Consider the following 5,710-nt stretch of genomic DNA (forward strand, 5'->3'; position numbering starts at 1 on the left):
TTCTGCCTATATAATCAAAGAAAGTAGTGAGGAGAGTGCCAGCTCCAACCGCGAGGGACATTGGAAGGACGGGATGGCAACTCCATTCGTTCTAGATGTCTTTATCCATCTTCTCGACAGCATGTCCTAGGCATAGCTCCGTAGTACTGACCTTATCGGAGACAAGCAGAGCGGTTTATTGGCCTGCTACCGTTCAAAGGAAATTTCTTTCATAGGTCCTTATGAATTATAATGCTCTCCGGCTTGGATCTGTATCTGTCCCCATCCTCAGGAGGTCCATCCCGTGGTGCGGTTCCTGTGTCCAGTCCAGAGTACTCCGTGGGCGAGGCGTGACGCATTTCCAGTTGCCTTCTAGGTCCTTGGTCCTATCTCATTTGCCGAAGTCGTATGGAGCAGTGGAAGTGGTTGAAATGGAATTGGTCATGCGCTAAGTTCTTCATCCTGAATCGCTTCCCCAACAGAATGAAAGGATTGTAGCCACGCAATTAATAGAAAAGAAAGAAGTGAGGAAGATAGGCTTGATTTAGTAGGTTTTGGAAGTGACCCACGGAGCGGTAAAGAAAGTCAATGAACAAGGGCTCGACTGAAAGGAGAGGAGCGAAAGCGGTGAGCTAGCGAGGAGCGAATGAAATGAGGTGTCGCAGTAGGTATCTGAGCGAGGATTGTTGAAAGACTTTGGTCCGGTCAAACTGCGCTGCTTCCTCAAACGCTAGTGCACTTGAAGCAAAGCATGCAATTACACCTCCCTTTCGAGTAAGCTCCAGTGTCTTGTTTTGCTCTTCCAGTTCAACAAGGATCTTAGCCTACACCGGTTACCGACCTCGTAGGCTTTTGGGCTGTGGGGTGTGTGTATCGATGCCTTTCTTTACAAGAAGAGCCGCGAAAGGCGGAAAGAAGACCACTGATCAAGATCTCCTTTGTACGACCATTCCCCTGGGATTCAGACCTTTCGATCCGGTCTCGAGTGAATCGGCTGGGGAACTTTTCCTTATCAAAACCCATTAGCCGGGCTAGGCACGCACCTAGGGCTGGTGCTGGTGGTGAAGTCAGTTAAGAAGAGATAAGATGAGATCGAAATCTCTCTATGTGAATGTGGTTCCAAGCCTACAGGAAGGTTCAGACTAGTAGCCCTTCCAGAGGACGAGCCAATATGCCAATAGAGAGTATACTCAAATATCAGAGCAATTGCAGGAGTTGGGACATATCAGGTCTGACAGGCAAATTCAAGCATCTTGACTTGTGCCTATTGTCCTTCTTGCTTGCAGAAGACTCAATCGAAGAGGCCCCCCTTCTTACTAAGCGAAGATTGACATCTAAGCAACTCCTAAGAGAAAAGGGAGAGCTATTGCAACTGTGCTTTCAGTCTTGCGCTAGTACGGGGATGGGATTACAACTTTGATGAAAATGAAAGAGAAGCAGAGAGGGTAAAGCACCTGGGATTCATTGAAGTAGCTTTGAAGTCCTGATCCTTCCACTTGGAATGGAAGAGAAGATCTTCTTTTTGCATAGGCGGAAATAAAAAGAAGGCAACCTAGCTCAACCTTTTTTTTGAATCTATATTCCAGGTTTGGACTGATTTATATCACCACTGGAAATCAAGCTTGCTTACCGGCGGGAAAGGACAGAGTTTCATTCCCCACCCAGTGATAAGATAGAGACAACCCTGCCAACGAGTACGAGTTCTTTTGTGCATCACCTACGACCCTTGGAAGGCTTTTTTTCCTTGGCTTCAACCTTCTGAAACTAGCTATAAGACTGGATCAACCTCTGCTCGATTGGGATGTTTATAGAAGTTTCTTAAGTGGATAGGTCGACAAGTAGCGAAGGAGTTGGGATCCCACCCGGAAGGGCAGAAGCTTGCTCTACTACTGCAGGCCAAGATCTTCTTTCGTGAACTAATAGCTCTACGTCTCGAGGTAGGAATCCTATCGAATGCTACTACTTTCAGAAGCCAATCGAGTTTCTATTATAAGCAGGGATAGAAGCCAGCCCTTACTAGCTACTTCTTTGATGCCTGTAGAGCCTCAACTCCTACGGAGCCTTCTTTCCTTGCTTTGGTGCTAGCGTATATAAAGTAGTAGACCCCGGCTCCTTTTAGCTTTCTGTGGTATGGGCTCTGATAACTCTGAGTAGCAGTTCTCTCCTTTTATTTACGGATTCCTTCTTCCTTATCCTTAAGGAATTGGATATAGAACCGTTAGGAGTAGGAGCATTCGTTAACAGAGATGGATTGGCTTCGGTTGACCTTCTGACTCTGGGAATGCTTGAAAAAAGCTCTGATTCCAATAAGCTCGTGACCACTAGGTAGCTGGGAAAAAAAGGAATAAGTGCTCAAAGCTAAGATCAGCTGCTATTGGACTTCTTTCCTTGGCGAGAGGAAAGGGAAACTTCTTTCTTTTTGTAAAGGACCAGTAGGCTTGCTTCGCATAGGCTAGACAAGCGGGGGTCTAGCGCTTTTGTTTTGTGGGAATACCCGCCCGGATATCAATGAAAAAATATGTTCCGGCCCGAAAGAAAGAGAGAGTTAGAGTGAATTAGAGACATAATCTCACAGATGAAAGAAAAGAGAGTGAATTCTTTAAGTCAAGCAATCGTAGAGACCGAGGAGAGAAAGCAGTGGAAATTCTCCCTCGTAAGGCCTCTTAAAGGCAGAACCAAAGAGAAGGGGGAGAGGAGTTCAAACCCGACTCAAGGCCTAGTAGATCTATTCCTGCTACCGGTCCGTGGTAGCTTAATTGGGGGAGTTGAAGAAGCTGTGACAGAATTAGCAGCTATTGAACCCCTATCCGTTGAGGAAGGCACTACCTACTAGTGGGTACTGGTTCGTCTTATCTTATTAGTAGCGGTCAGTGGGAAGAAGACTAGCTCTGGCTTGAAAGCGTGAACCTAGCTTGTGTAGCCTATGCGAAGCAAGCCTACACTGGTCTGGGAATTGGCAAGAGGTCTTGGCTAAGGCATTGCTTCGGTTTACCTTGACTTTGGTTCGGTTGACATAACCGGTCTTGGTGGGTTGGGCATTAGGAGTAGATTCCATGGGATTTGGTAATCTAGCTAGGGTTAGTCAAGTTGCTAGGGGTCTTCTTTGAGTGAAAGAAAGTGCCACTTAGTCTTCTCGATTCCTCTTGATTTGATGTCTTCTCGGCCTAAGTGAGGAGTGGTCTTTAAGCGGCAAAAGGCTGAAAAGAATGAATACCATTCTGCAGAGTACATAGAAAAAAAGAGGTGAACTTAGCTGTAGGAATTCTTTTTTTCATCGAGCCTGACTTTAGACAGAGAGTGATTTCCGACCGCGTAGTGGGGGCTTTCACTCTTTGTCTAAAGTGTTCCGGGGAAGGAGAAGGGGGTGCATTGACCTTGTCAGTTTCATAACCATTTCTTGCCCAGGGGGAGACTTGGGCATTAGATCTGGTCCGACCTATCCACTTAAAGATCACTCCTAAATGCAGCCTTTCTCTTATATACGATACCACCAACAGTCAGAAAGGTTTTGATAAGATAGCTAACCGTTGGGTCTATGTAGCTAATAGAGAGTTGCCGCATCAAGGAAATGCAATTTTCTATCCCAATAGTGCATCTATTGGTCAAGAACTGGAAGTCCCTGTATTACTTTGTAGTCAAAGGAGAAGTCTGCTTTCTTTGCTGCATCTTATATAATTCGTATTCAAGCATCGAGAAAGAAGAAAAAATGGTCAGACTTTTTCGCTTAGCTCGCGCCGCACCTCGAAGTGAATCAGTCTTTGAAAATCCTTACGAGGAGTATTTGTGCATAGATTCACGACTATGGAGGTGAACTTTCAAGTTACCTTACGACTGCTCTTAGAAGAAGTCAGCTTTTTTTTTGGGGGGGATTTCCACTAATCCAATCTTGAAAAGGTCCTTAAAGGCTGATAGAAAGCGGGTTAGCGATAGCGCTATCGGGGTCTAGTTAGCCACTCCGGAACGGAATAAAGACATGAAAAAGCACAGGACACGACTTACACAACACAGCTTTTATGGATGATTCTCCCTTCCTCAAAAGTTCAGAAGTAGAGTGGCAAGAGCTCGTAGATAACTATCAGTTCAATTCCTAGTCTTCTCGCTACGCCCCTCTCTTTCTTATGTATGCGGTCGAGCCTCAACTCCTCTCAAATCCTTTGACCCTCTTCCTGTACGAAAGAAGACTAAGCCCATTTTTGAGGAAGGGAAGAAGTCAGTGCTTTTCCTGTTCACGACTCAGCGCTTTGAAAGCCTGAACGTGGGTAGCATTTGATTAGTGAGCGGTGTGACTTTTTCATACACCCCTGGGATGGAGCTCTTGACTTTTTATCCTTATTAAGTTCTGAATCGATAATCGGTATGGTATCCCAAGTGGGAGGAATAAGCGCAATAGCCATCGAGTACCCTACCCAGCTCTTGAAACTCTTTAAAGAAGAAAGACCAGGCTCAGGGGAAATTCTTTCTATATATAAGCTATTCCATTTCCGCTGCTCTTGTTCACGAATCCCTTTCTAGTGGACTGATTTCTAGGGCTTTCTAGCCTAGAAAAGAAAGGGCCGGGCTTAGCGGATTTCCAGATAGATTCACTTCTTTTTAGGCCTCCGAGGAAATGAAAAAGAAGAAAAGAAGCCAGAAAGAGAAAGCCTACCAAGAACATCGATCAGTCAAAGTCAATGAAATCAATGAAATCAGGTTCGTCTAGCTAAAGGATGCAAGATTTCTCATCAACAAAGAAACTACAACATCAACAGCGACATAAACAGAAAAAGAAAGAACAACTGGGACGAGGGACCTCTGGTCTCGTGGGACCGCCTCAATGAACAAAGGCCGGAGATCCAGGGTGAAAATCAAGAGAAAAGCCGTCTCATTAACATTAATAAATAAGGGCAGATGAATATGGATATAAACAAGTCCTTCGGACCAAAAAATAGCCGAAAGAATATTGACGAATTTGAGAGGAAAGGAATTGAATTTGATGCCTTTCCTCTAAACCTAAAATAAGTACGAAAGCCTATCCTTCTCCAACCCTACGGCAAGGAAGAAGACTCCTTCTCCGTTGTCTCTTCTTATTAGTTTCGCTGGGAGAGATCAGAAGGATCTGTACCCGCGTAGGAAGAGGCTCAAGAATTTGAGAGACGATGTGGCTTGCCTTCTTTCTCTCGTTATAGTAGTGGCTATTTTTTTCGAGTTGCTGGAGATGAGGCTGTTGGAGTTTTTCTTCTTTCAAAGCTAAGATTCTTTTTCTTGTATACGATGAACGAGTCAGATCCCTCCTTGGTACAAAGAGAGTTCTGGGACAAACTAAACTCCCACCATAAGTCAGTCTCGTACGGTCCCCACGCATGTGCATCTGATCTCATCAGGGAAAGGCCTTGATTTAGGGTCAGGCAGGGGAATCATAATCCTCCTTCTTTCCCTGAACTCATTGCCGGTCTATTGGTGTATCAGGATGTCGGATGGAAGACTGAAACTCGGTCTCTACCTTGACATACGGGAAACTAACCTCGGACTCTTGATTAGTCACAGCCAAAGCCACTGTCTCTGACCTCTGATTTTCTATTTCTTGTTCTTGCAGCCAGGAGTGAGCAAACTGAGTTCTCATTCCGATTCCCGAGCCTAATGTACACGAGCAGCTGTCGGGCTATTCAAACCTCTCTCGGTCGACTTCCCGGGGAGCCTTTGTGCTGTCTGACTGAAATAAGGGCTCCAACTCGCCTCTCGGGTAAGCGCCGTC

The sequence above is a fragment of the Cucumis melo genome, chromosome 9 (assembly GCF_025177605.1).
Source record: "Cucumis melo cultivar AY chromosome 9, USDA_Cmelo_AY_1.0, whole genome shotgun sequence".
In the NCBI taxonomy this organism is placed as follows: Eukaryota; Viridiplantae; Streptophyta; class Magnoliopsida; order Cucurbitales; family Cucurbitaceae; genus Cucumis; species Cucumis melo.